Here is a 12,342-nt window from a genome sequence, read left to right as displayed (position 1 = left end):
CATGTAACTTACAGACCATTTGAAGTTCAAGAAGAAGGAAGACCAAAGTGTAGATGCTTCAGTCCTACTTAGAAGTTAGAACAAGCTGGGCGGTGGTGGCGCACGTCTTTAATCCCAGTACTTGGGAGGCAGAGGCAGGCAGATTTCTGAGTTCAAGGCCAGCCTGGTCTACAGAGTGAGTTCCAGCACAGCCAGGGCTACACAGAGAAATCCTGTCTTGAAAAACAAACAAACAAACAAACAAACAAACAATCAAAAAAGAAGGGAGAACAAAATAATCACCAGGGTAGCGGATGTGAGGGACTTGGGAGGAAGAGAGGGAAAAAAGGGTGAGCAGGATCAGGTATGGGAGGAGACATACAGAGATGTACAGAGGGTCAGGAAATTTAACAGAGGTGTGTAGCAATGGAGGATGGGGAGCTGAGGGTAGCCACCAGAAAGTCCAGATGCCAGAAAAGCAAGAGGCTCCCAGAACCCAACAAGGAGGATATCAGCTGAAATACCCAGCAAAGGGGAGAGAGAACCTGTAGAGACCATATCCAGAGGTTAGGCACAACTCCCGGTTGAGGGATGGGGCCACCCACCTTCTCACAAATTTTACCCAGAATTGCTCATGAGTAAAGGAAATACAGGGACAAAGAGTAGAGTAGACTGAAGGAAAGGTCATCCAGAGACTGCCTCACCTGGGTATCCTTTCCATATGCAGTCACCAACCCCAGTCACTATTGCTGATACCAAGAAGTTCTTGCTGACAGGAGCGTGGTATAGCTGTCTCCTGAGAGGCTCTGTCAGAGCATTACCTATACAGATGCGGATGCTGGTAGCCGACCATCGGACTGAGCAGGGGACCCCCATGGAGGAATTAGGAGAAGGACTGAAGGAGCTGAAAGGGATTGCAACCCCATAGGAAGAACAACAATATCAACCCACCAGACCATCCCAGAACTCCCAGGGACTAATCCACTAACCAAAAAATACACATGGAAATCCATGGCTCCGGCTGCATATGTAGCAGAGGATGGCCTTGTCTGGGCATCAATGGGAGGAAAGGCCTGTGAAGGCTGGATGCCCCAGCGTAGGGAAATGCTAGGGTAGTGAGGTGGAGTGAGTGGGTGGGGGTGGGAAGCACCCTCATAGAAGCAGGGGCCTGGGAGTGGGATGGGGGTTTTCGGAGGGGAAACCAGGAAGGAGGATCTGAAATGTAATTAAATAAAATAACCAATACAAATGTTTAAAATCAGTAGGTAATTACAGCTTTTAGAAAATCTGGCAGTAGGACTAACCCATGGGAAGGTGCTTTGACTGGCACGTCGTGCCCATGTGAAGCTTCTCCACTAGAGGGTATGACCCACAGCCATGGGCTTTTAACCTGGTTTAGGATATTAGATGTAAATTCCCTCTGTGGAGTTGGCCTGGATCCCCGTTAGAGTGTGGTTGCTTTCTCCAATAAACAGACTTGCAGCCCTTGCCCCAGTGAGCAGACTCTGCTGGGACGGGCCTAATATAGAATGGACTTTGCTGATTGTGCACCACTAAATATAACATGCTAAAGGCGCTGATGACAAGCCTGGGTAGTCACATGCCTTTATTCCCAACACTCAGGAACATCTCCATGTGTTCAAGGCCAGGCTGGTGTACATAGTAAGACTATTGACCATTAAGAAGAAGGAAGAAATGCTAGGCAGTGGGTGGCACACCCCTTTAATCCTCCTCTTCTGGAGGCAGAGGGAGGAAGATCTCTGAGTTCAAGGTCAGTCTGGTCTACAGAGTGAGTTCCAGGAGCAAGGGCTACAAGGAGAAACTTGTCTCAAAAAAGCTTAAATAGCCGGGTGGTGGTGGCGCATGCCTTTAATCCCAGCAATTGGGAGGCAGAGGCAAACAGATTTCTGAGTTCGAGGCCAGCCTGGTCTACAGAGTGAGTTCCAGGACAGCCAGGGCTACACAGAGAAACCCTGTCTTGAAAAACCAAACAAAAACAAAAACAAAAAAACAAAACAAAACAAAAACAAAAAAAACAACAACAAAAAAGCTTAAATAAATAAATTAATTAACAATAGGAATTTTCTCTCCTGTGGTTTAGAAGGTCAGAAGCCCAACCGAGGCACTGACAGGCCTCTCTACTCCAGGTCCTAAGGAGGCTTCGTGCCTTTTTCTTGTAGGTCGTCATTATATGACGTTTTCCCTGTATGTCTTCTGTATATCCAAACTTCCTTCCATTTTAAAAAAAATTTATTTATTTTTATTTTATGTATATTGGTATTCTCCCTGGATGTATGTTTGTGTGAGGGTGTCAGGTTCCCTGGAACCAGAATTACAGACAGTTGTGAGCCGGCATGTGGGTGCTGGGAACTGAACCTGGAAGAGCAGTCCGCACTCTTAGCTATTGAGGCAGCTCGCCATAGCCCTGTTTATTACCACTGCTTAAACTCTTTTTGGCAATGCTGCAAATTGAAGCAAGGACATTGTGTATCTCTGGCAAACACCAAGTGAGTCCCCTCAACTCTCTAAGCATTTGTTCAAAACGAAGGTGAATTTTCAGGGTTCCCTGTCCCTCTCTGTTCCTCTCCCCAGTGCAGCCACATTGAACAAAACTTTTTTTTCTGCTTTTCATGCTAAAAAAAAAAAAATTGTCATGCTTGTTTCAGCAGCACTTAGACCAAAATTGGAATAATACAGAGATTAGCATGGGCCCTGTACAAGGATGACACAGGAATTCGTGAAGAGTTTCATATTTTTTTAAAAAAATTGTCGTGGTAATTTCTTAAGCCCATATTTAAAACACACACACACACACAACTCAGTTACAACATTTTTAAGCTGCATGTGTAGACTGGGCAGTTCTATCACTACACTACTCTATTCCCCAGCTATGATAGCCCTTGCTGCTTGTGGCTTCTCCAGGCCACTTCTTCTCTGTCTTCCTTCCACCTCCTTTTCCACTGTTCTTCCACCAACCTCCTTTTCTACCTTTTCCTTCTGTTAGGAGCCACGTCCGCCATTGCAACATGGCGCCGGTTTCCTGCTTCCTGGTTCTTCTTGTGAGCCTTGCTTGAATGTGCACCTGCGCAAGGCGCGAAAACCAGTATGCTAATTTGGCGACATCATAAGAGCCAATGAGTGTGTGGCACGTCTCCTAAGGCTCTATATAAGCCACTGGCTTTTGGGGCTTGGGGTCCCTCGCCTCACTACCATCTAAGAGAGCTGTAACACTAAAGGAGCTGTAACAATAAAACTGCTGTCAGAAGAATCCTGAAGCGTGGCGTTCTCCTTTTCGGCGAGGCGGCGCCCCGCAACTGGTGACAGAAACCCGGGAACGAAGCCGAATGTCTCGGCGTTTTATCCAGTTTCGAGGGACCCTGTTGGCTCAACAGAGGATTCAGAACTGGCCGCGCGAGAAGTCTAGACGCTTTTCTGCAAGGTATGGTGGATCCTGTCTATTTTGCTATTGCTATCCCCGTTTGGGCCGTGGTAGTTCTTGTGCTCTGCTTCTGTCTTAACTGCCATACACAAGGGAAGGAGTGTACTTGCCCTCCGTGTATTCAGGAGCTGTAAGTCACAGGTAGATAACTGTGCAAGTTTGTTCCCTCTAGCAGTATGGGTAACCGCCAAATGAAGCCGCTTCTCTCAGCAATGCAGGAGTTGTTGCGTGAGCGTTGTTTAAAGGTTCCCGAGAAAGTGTTGTGTAATTTTCTGCGAGATGTGGATAGAGTAGCTCCCTGGTTTGTATCCACGGGGTCCTTGTCAAAGGGCTCCTGGGGCAAGCTCGGCGGAGACTTGATTAATGAAAAGGAGAAGGGAAAGTTAAGACCAGGCACATGGCCACTGTACAAAATGGTTAGAGCCTGTATAGAGGATGCAAAATGCCAAGATAAGGTAAGAGAGGGACAAAAAGCTTTGGCAGAACACCAGGATAGCCTATCAGAAGCAGAAAAGGAAAAGAGCGCTAAGAATAGAACGAAGAAAAAAGAAATTAAAAAAGAAGTAGCTACAAAAGTGGAACAGAAAGGGCCTAAGAAAAAGTTGTACCCAGAGTTAACTGAGTTTCAGAATTTAAGAATTAATGACTCCGCCTCTGAGGAGACGTCCTCGGGGGACGAAGAAGATACAGAGGATACCGACACCTCATCCTCTGATAGTGTGTTAGATCTTGAGGAACAGGCAGAGTTAGATAAAGAAGCAGCTCGTTATGAGTCTGAAAGATACGGGCTGGATTCGCCTTATGCACCGGGGTATGCCCCATCTGCCCCACCATTGGAGGAAGTAGTTAGAGTTAAAAAGAAAAAACCAAAAGAGAGACAGGAAAGACTGCTGTCCAATTCTCTTATTACAGCTAAGGAGAGAAAAAAGATAAGAGTAGCCTTTCCCGTATGGGAAGATGCTAACCAAGCTAGGCAACATTCACAGCTAGATTTAAAACAATTAAAAGCGCTAGCCGAATCAGTACAGACTTATGGAATCAATGCCTCTTTTACTCAGGCATTAATAGAAAGACTTGTGGTCAGTGCCATGACACCAGATGACTGGTATAATACTGTTAAGGCTTGCCTGACTATGGGACAGTATCTAGATTGGAAATCTATTTTTCAAGAATTTTGTGCTTCACAGGCAAGACAAAATTTAGCTCAGGGGCATCCACAATGGAACTTTGACATGCTTACAGGACAGGGACAATGGGCCATCAATCAAACGGCCTACCCTGTAGAAGTATATGAGCAAATTAATAAGGCAGCAGTAAAAGCATGGAAAAGCCTAACAAAGGACAGGTTTCAGGAAACTTGACAAAAATTATCCAAGGGAACACTGAGCCGTTCTCAGACTATGTGGCTAGGATGATGGAGGCGGCAGGAAGGATTTTTGGAGATCCTGAGACGGCCATGCCTCTCATAGAACAACTCATTTTTGAACAGTGTACTAGAGAGTGCAGAAATGCTATTACACCTTGGAAAGGAAAAGGACTAAATGCATGGATGAAGGCTTGTAGAGAAATAGGAGGACCTCTATCTAATGCCGGATAGGCAGCTGCTGTTTTAGCGGCTCAGAGGGCCTCTAATGTTAAATGTTTCAGGTGTGGAAAACTGGGACACATACAAAGACACTGGCACTACTAATAACATTCATCCAAAGGTGCCTGGAATGTGTCCTAGGTGTAATAAAGGAAAACATTGGGCAAATGAGTGTAAGTCAGTTAAAGACGACAGAGGACGTGTAATTTCTCCTCTGCCAAAAAACGGACAACGGGGCCCACGTCTCCAGGGCCCACAAATGTATGGGGCAATAGAGAGCTTACAGAACAATCCTCAACAACATCAAAGGATAAGACAATCAGGAGAGCCACGTCAGGCTCAGCAGGACTGGATCTCTGTGCAACCGCCAGAGCAGTACTAACACCTACCATGGGGTGTCAGCCTATACCTTCTGATTTCTCAGGACCCTTACCTGAGAATACAGTAGGACTAGTGCTAGGAAGATCGTCTACGACTCTAAGAGGATTAATTGTTCACCCCGGAGTCATAGATCAAGATTATGAGGGACAAATAAAAATCATGTGCTCATCACCAAGGGGGATTAGCTCTATAGCTCCTGGCGATAGAATTGCACAGCTATTAGTCCTCCCTAGTTTACATTCATTCTTTCCTAGTAAAGGTTTAACTAGGGGCATGAAGGGATTTGGCTCCTCTGGAGGACAGAATGTATTTATTTCATTAGATTTAGATAAACGCCCCACCTTAGAATTGAAAATTCAAGGAAGGCTTTTCACAGGCCTCCTAGACACAGGAGCAGATACTACCATTATCTCTACCAATTGGTGGCCAAAGAACTGGCCTGTTAATAGCTCTTCACAAACCTTACAAGGTCTTGGATATGAGTCTGCTCCTGATGTTAGTGCAAGTGTATTGCACTGGGAAGATTCCGAAGGCTGACGAGGGACAGTTGTTCCTTATGTCTTGACACTTCCAGTTAATTTATGGGGAAGAGATATCCTTAAACAATTGGAATTTAGGCTCACTAATGATTATTCTACACAGAGTCAAAAAATGATGAAAGAAATGGGGTGTGCCCCTGGAAAAGGATTGGGGAAGGCCTTACAAGGCAGGATCAGCCCTGTTTCTATTACAGAAAAACAAGACAGGAAAGGGCTGGGTTTTTCCTAGGGGCCATTGAGGGTGCATTGCCTATACCTTGGTTGTCAGAGGAACCTGTATGGGTTCCTCAATGGCCGTTAATCTCTGAAAAACTAGCAGCTGCAAAAGCTCTAGTTAAAGAGCAACTAAAACTAGGACATCTGGAGAGTTCTCAGTCACCATGGAATACGCCTATATTTGTGATTAAGAAAAAATCAGGTAAATGGAGGTTATTACATGATCTTAGAGCTATTAATAATCAGATGCAATTATTACGATCAATTCAAAAGGGTCTGCCACTGCTGACAGCCTTGCCTAGACATTGGGAGATTATAATAGTAGATATTAAAGATTGTTTTTTCTCTATACCTTTACATCCTAAGGACAAAATTAGATTTGCTTTCACTCTCCCAAGTATTAATCATGAGGAACCAGACCACCGATATCAATGGAGGGTCCTGCCAGAAGGCATGGCCAATAGTCCCACTATGTGTCAAATATATGTCTCTTCTGCTATTGAACCAGTTAGAAAACAGTTTCCTAAGGTTAGAATTTGTTATTTTATGGATGATATACTCTTGTGTACCAATAACAAAGAAGTTTTACACCAAGCGTTCTCTCTGTTAGTTTCTACCTTAAAACAGAAAGGACTATCTATAGCGCCTGAAAAGGTTCAGGAAGGAGAGATAGGAAAATTCTTGGGAGCGATAGTTACTCCTGAGTATATTAAACCACAGAAGGTTACTATTAGAAGAGATAAATTAAAAACATTAAATGATTTTCAAAAGTTACTAGGGGATATCAATTGGATTCGTCCCTATTTGAAATTAACTACAACTCAACTTCAACCCTTATTTAAAATACTTGAGGGAGATTCTAACATTACTTCATTGAGAACTTTGACCCCTGAATCGTCTAAAGTATTGTATAAAATAGAGATGGCCATACAACATGCTCAACTAGATAGACTTAACCCCGAATTATCTTTCCAGTTATGTATTCTTCCCTCCCCTCAACAACCAACTGCAGTACTGTGGCAAGAGGGACCCTTGCTATGGATTCACCCACATAGCTCTCCTGGAAAGACTTTAGGCTATTATCCTACCTTAGTTGCAGAATTGGCTTTAAAGGGACTTCAGCTATCCGTGATGCATTTTGGACAATATCCTAATACAATTGTATGTCCTTATACTATGTATCAAATTCAAGTTTTATGTGCATCTCAAGATGCTTGGGCAATTTTAAAATGCTCATTCCCTGGAAATATTGATAATCATTATCCTAAACATCCCTTGTTACAATTTACTCTTTCTAACTCATTTATATTTCCCAAAGTTACTAAGACACATCCTATCCATCAAGCATTGGATATTTATACCGATGGTTCTAAGACAGGCATTGGTTGTTATGTGGTTAATAATGTCCCTACTCGAATTCAGTTTGATTATACATCTCCCCAATTAGTAGAATGTGCTACTGTAGTGATAGTGTTGCAAAGATTTTCAGAGCCTATAAACATAATTTCAGATTCGCATTATGTTGTAGGAGCTGTTAAACAATTAGAAGTGGCTGATTTTATCAACCCTAAAAGCATGGTTGCTGAGATATTTAAAGATATTCAACACCATATTCGCAATAGGTGTCACCCATTTTTTATTCAACACATGAGAGCACATTCATTGCTTCCTGGGCCTATGTCTCAGGCTAATGCTATTGCTGATAAAGCCACTGAAAACCTATATTGGGTAAGCTCGCCATTAGAAGGCGCAGTTGAATTCCATAAACTCTATCATGTACCAGCTAATACCCTAAGATTAAAGTTTCATTTAACTCGTGCAGAAGCGCGAGATATTGTTCTGAAATGTACCTCCTGTGCAGAATTCAGACCCTCTCCATCTATACGGGTCAATCCCAGAGGTCTGCAACCCCTTCATATCTGACAAATGGATGTTACACATTGCAATGCCTTTGGAAAACAAAAATTTATTCATGTATCTGTGGATACATGCTCTGGCATCATTCATGCCACCCCACTTGCGGGAGAAAAAGTGTCACATGTTATTACTCACTGTCTTGAAGCCTGGGCTGCTTGGGGCAAGCCCCTTCAGCTGAAGACTGATAATGCACCAGCCTATACGTCTAAAACTTTTCAACAGTTTTGTCTGAGGCTTGGTGTCCGTCATATAACTGGCTTGCCATATAATCCTCAGGCACAAGGGATTGTGGAACGTGCCAATGGCACGTTGAAAACTTATTTACAAAAACAAAAGGGAGGAATAGGCCCCAACATGGGACCTAAGACATCTATCTCCCTAGCCCTATTTACCTTAAATTTTTTAAATCTGGATTCTGATGGACAATCTGCTGCTGACAGACATGTGGCTCCAAGTCCTCAAAAAGAATATGTTAAATGGAAAGATGTCTTAACTAACCAATGGAAGGGCCCGGATCCAGTTTTAGTGAGATCCAGGGGAGCTATCTGTGTTTCTTGATCCACAGGATCAAGAAAATCCAATCTGGATACCAAGCAGACTGACCAGAACTGTGAAAGAGGACTCACCGACCCCTGAAGAAAATGCTAAAGATCCTGCTGATGATCTGCCTGCTTGAGAGAGCGATAAGTATACCATTGTGGGCTGTGGTAAGATCATGGCCAGTTCCCATCCCAGTACATTCCCACTCTAAAGTACTGCCAATGTTTACATCATCGAGCTGTCAGCTGGAGGCACCATGTGCCATACCTTTAAACAAAGAGACTGTCAAGTATAATGCATCAAAATTTAGATTAAATGATACCTTGTGTTTCACCATAACAGACAGGGCAGAGACCCCATGCGTTGTACTTCGCAATGCTACATTGGAACACTGGATTGATCCACTTGGAGATTCCCAAATAGGCACTGGTGTCCTGCTAGAGGTACTCAATAACATAGTGGCAGGACAATCTGAGGGCAGTGGAAATACATCTAACAAAAAACAGTCCCCTGTGAATATCACTACATTATTGCTAAAAAGTAAGGTAACCATACTTGAACGATCATATTGGCAAACCAATAATGCCACTAATGTCAGAGTGTGGCCATGGTGCCCTCCAGATCAGTCGTTTCCACCAGTGTTTACACACTGCCAGTCTAAAAGGATGCCTAAGGTAGAAGTATCTCGAGGGTTCACCTTATCGCCACCTCTAAAAAGGATGGCTATGACAGGAAATAAAACAGGGAAGGTAAACGAATGGCCATTTTATCAATGGGTGTTGACAAATTTAGCGGGGGCTGCTACCAGTTTATCAGCCTTTGCGACTCTAGGTGAGTCACAACATGACATTTGGAGTGTATCAGCAACCAGAACTAATACTACACCAGTGATATTGAATGATATTAAATATAATAACTTGTTGGCAAATTATTCAGCCAAAAGGGCAGCAGTTTGTGTTTCGGCTCCCTTCTTTTTTATTTTAGCAGAATTTAAAAATAAAAGCAGCATATTAGATTGTGCGAATGTCACCTGCCATTTGACAGAATGCTGGAATGGGTCCGCATCTTTAGCACTGCTGGTGCGGGTTCCGACCTTTGTCCCTATACCGGTGGATGCCGATCCCGATAAATTTCCAATAATCTCCTTAATTAGAGAAAAGAGAGATTTTGGCATCACGGCGGCCATTGTGACGGCCGTTGCAATGTCGGCTGCTGCAGCGGTGACTGCGGGTATTGCCCTAGCCAATCAAGTCCAAGCAGCAGAAACAATAAATAATATAGTGAATGCCTCGGCAGATGCTATGGTAAAACAGCATAAAATGAATAGCCATTTGATTTCTGGGATACTGCTTGCTAATCAGCGAATAGATCTATTACAAAGCAAAATGGAAGAAATTGCTGATATTCTTCAAGTAAGCTGTGTAAGTCATACTAAACACATGTGTATCACACCCTTGAAATATAACAATGAGTCTTTTACAGAAAGTACTAAATTATCTAATTTTTTACAAGGAAATTGGTCACAACAGGCTGAGGAGCTACAAGAAGAACTCCTGCTCAAGATTGCTGTTTTGAATGGGACCAGAATAAACCCGATTGATGTTGGAGACTTCACTTCCTGGCTCACATCCGCCTTCTCCTTTTTTAAGGAGTGGGTGGGGGTGGGAATGTTTGGCTGTATGATCTTTGGGGGAGTGCTGATCACACTCTGGTTGCTCTGCAAATTTAAAAAACAACATCGTAGAGATAAAGTACTTACCACTCAAGCACTGCTTGCCTTAGAGCAGGGAACATCCCCTCAAGCTTGGTTGAATATGCTTAAACAATGAGACACTATCATTCAATGGGATACCCTGAGGGCTCGTGTTCCCATTGCACCAGGAATCCTGAGTGGTAGTCCTCCACACTTCCCAGGGCTCGGGTTCCCATTGCACGGGAGATAAGTGTGGAGGGTCTCACAACTGTTTAACTGCCTTGAACGCCTTACTGGTGGAACGGTGGGCTTGATCGGCGAAATAACAGTTGGAAAATTGTTGCAGCAATTTAATAAAAAAGGGGCAGACTTTTTTTTTTTAAAAAATTGTCGTGGTAATTTCTTAAGCCCATATTTAAAACACACACACACACACAACTCAGTTACAACATTTTTAAGCTGCATGTGTAGACTGGGCAGTTCTATCACTACACTACTCTATTCCCCAGCTATGATAGCCCTTGCTGCTTGTGGCTTCTCCAGGCCACTTCTTCTCTGTCTTCCTTCCACCTCCTTTTCCACTGTTCTTCCACCAACCTCCTTTTCTACCTTTTCCTTCTGTTAGGAGCCACGTCCGCCATTGCAACATGGCGCCGGTTTCCTGCTTCCTGGTTCTTCTTGTGAGCCTTGCTTGAATGTGCACCTGCGCAAGGCGCGAAAACCAGTATGCTAATTTGGCGACATCATAAGAGCCAATGAGTGTGCGGCACATCTCCTAAAGCGCTATATAAGCCACTGGCTTTTGGGGCTTGGGGTCCCTCGCCTCACTACCATCTAAGAGAGCTGTAACACTAAAGGAGCTGTAACAATAAAACTGCTGTCAGAAGAATCCTGAGCGTGGCGTTCTCCTTATCGGCAAGGCGGCGCCCCGCATCCTTCCCCTGCCCAATCATCAGCTGTAGCCTTTATTTGACCAGTCAGAATGGGGACATGATCTAACCCTTTTGAGGAAGCAGAATTAACATCAAAATACAAACAGCACCAGGGCAAACCACAACAAAAACCTAAAAAGAAAAAGCTTTCTCTCTTTTTTAGATGTGTGTGTGTGTGTGTGTGTGTGTGTAGGTCAGAGGACAAGTTATGTGAGTTACTTCTCTCTGTCTACCATGTGGGGTTCAAGGATCACACATGGTTTAGCAGCAAGGGCCATCTTGTCAGCCCTGGTTGTCTTTTGGCCTCCTCCTTGTTATTAATAAATAAGGAGAAGTCTCACTATTTGCTCAGATTAGGTGTGAACTCCTTCACTCAGGTGACCCACCAGCCCCAGACTCACTGATAGACAGGAAAACAGGTATTTTCCTTGTTTTTCTAAGGGCACGTAAGCCATTGCCTTAGCTCAGATTGATTTGGTTGCTGTCTTAGGTTTCCATTGCTATGAAGAGACATCATGACCAAGGCAGCTCTTACAAAGGACATTTAATTGAGGATGACATACAGGTTCTGAGGTTCAATCCATTATCATCATGGTGGGAAGCATAGCAGCATCCAGGCAGGTCTGGCCCTGGAGAAGGAACTGAGAGTTCTACATCTTGTTCTGAAGGCAAACAGAAGACTGGCTCCTCAGGCAGTTTAGGAGGAAGCTCTCTCAAAGCCCACCCCTACAGTGATGCACTTCCTCCAGCAAGGCCACATCTCCTAACAGTGCTGCTCCTTGAGGCAAGCATAACTTAAACTTAAACCCTCAAACCACCACAGATGCATTGACAAATTCTTTCTTTCTTTCCTTTTTAAAGGTGTGTGTGTGTGTGTGTGTTGTTGTTGTTGTTTGTTTTGTGGATTTCTTTTTGAAACAGGGTCTCACTGTATAACCTGGCTGGCCTGGAACTTTCTTTGTAGACTAGGTTGAGCTAGAACTCACAGAGATTTGTCTGTTTCTGTCTTTTATCTATTTCTTCCTATCTATCTATCTATCTATCTATCTATCTATCTATCCATCCTCTCTATATATTTGGCTTTTCATTACAAGACTTCTCTGTAGCCATGGTTGTCCTGG

General features: G+C 43.7%; 1 non-coding gene across 1 annotated transcript; it reads left to right on the top strand.

Moving 5' to 3' along the window:
* Window positions 1-2,632: 2,632 nt before the first annotated feature.
* On the top strand, window positions 2,633-2,736 carry LOC114616207. The gene has a single exon (XR_003710603.1). It is a non-coding gene; the product is annotated as a U6 spliceosomal RNA (small nuclear RNA).
* Window positions 2,737-12,342: the final 9,606 nt, after the last annotated feature.

This window comes from Grammomys surdaster, unplaced genomic scaffold (assembly GCF_004785775.1).
Source record: "Grammomys surdaster isolate TR1022 unplaced genomic scaffold, NIH_TR_1.0 309132, whole genome shotgun sequence".
Classification (NCBI taxonomy): domain Eukaryota; kingdom Metazoa; phylum Chordata; class Mammalia; order Rodentia; family Muridae; genus Grammomys; species Grammomys surdaster.
The sequence above is the reverse complement of the archived record's forward strand: the minus strand, read 5'-3'. Positions and strand labels throughout refer to the sequence as shown.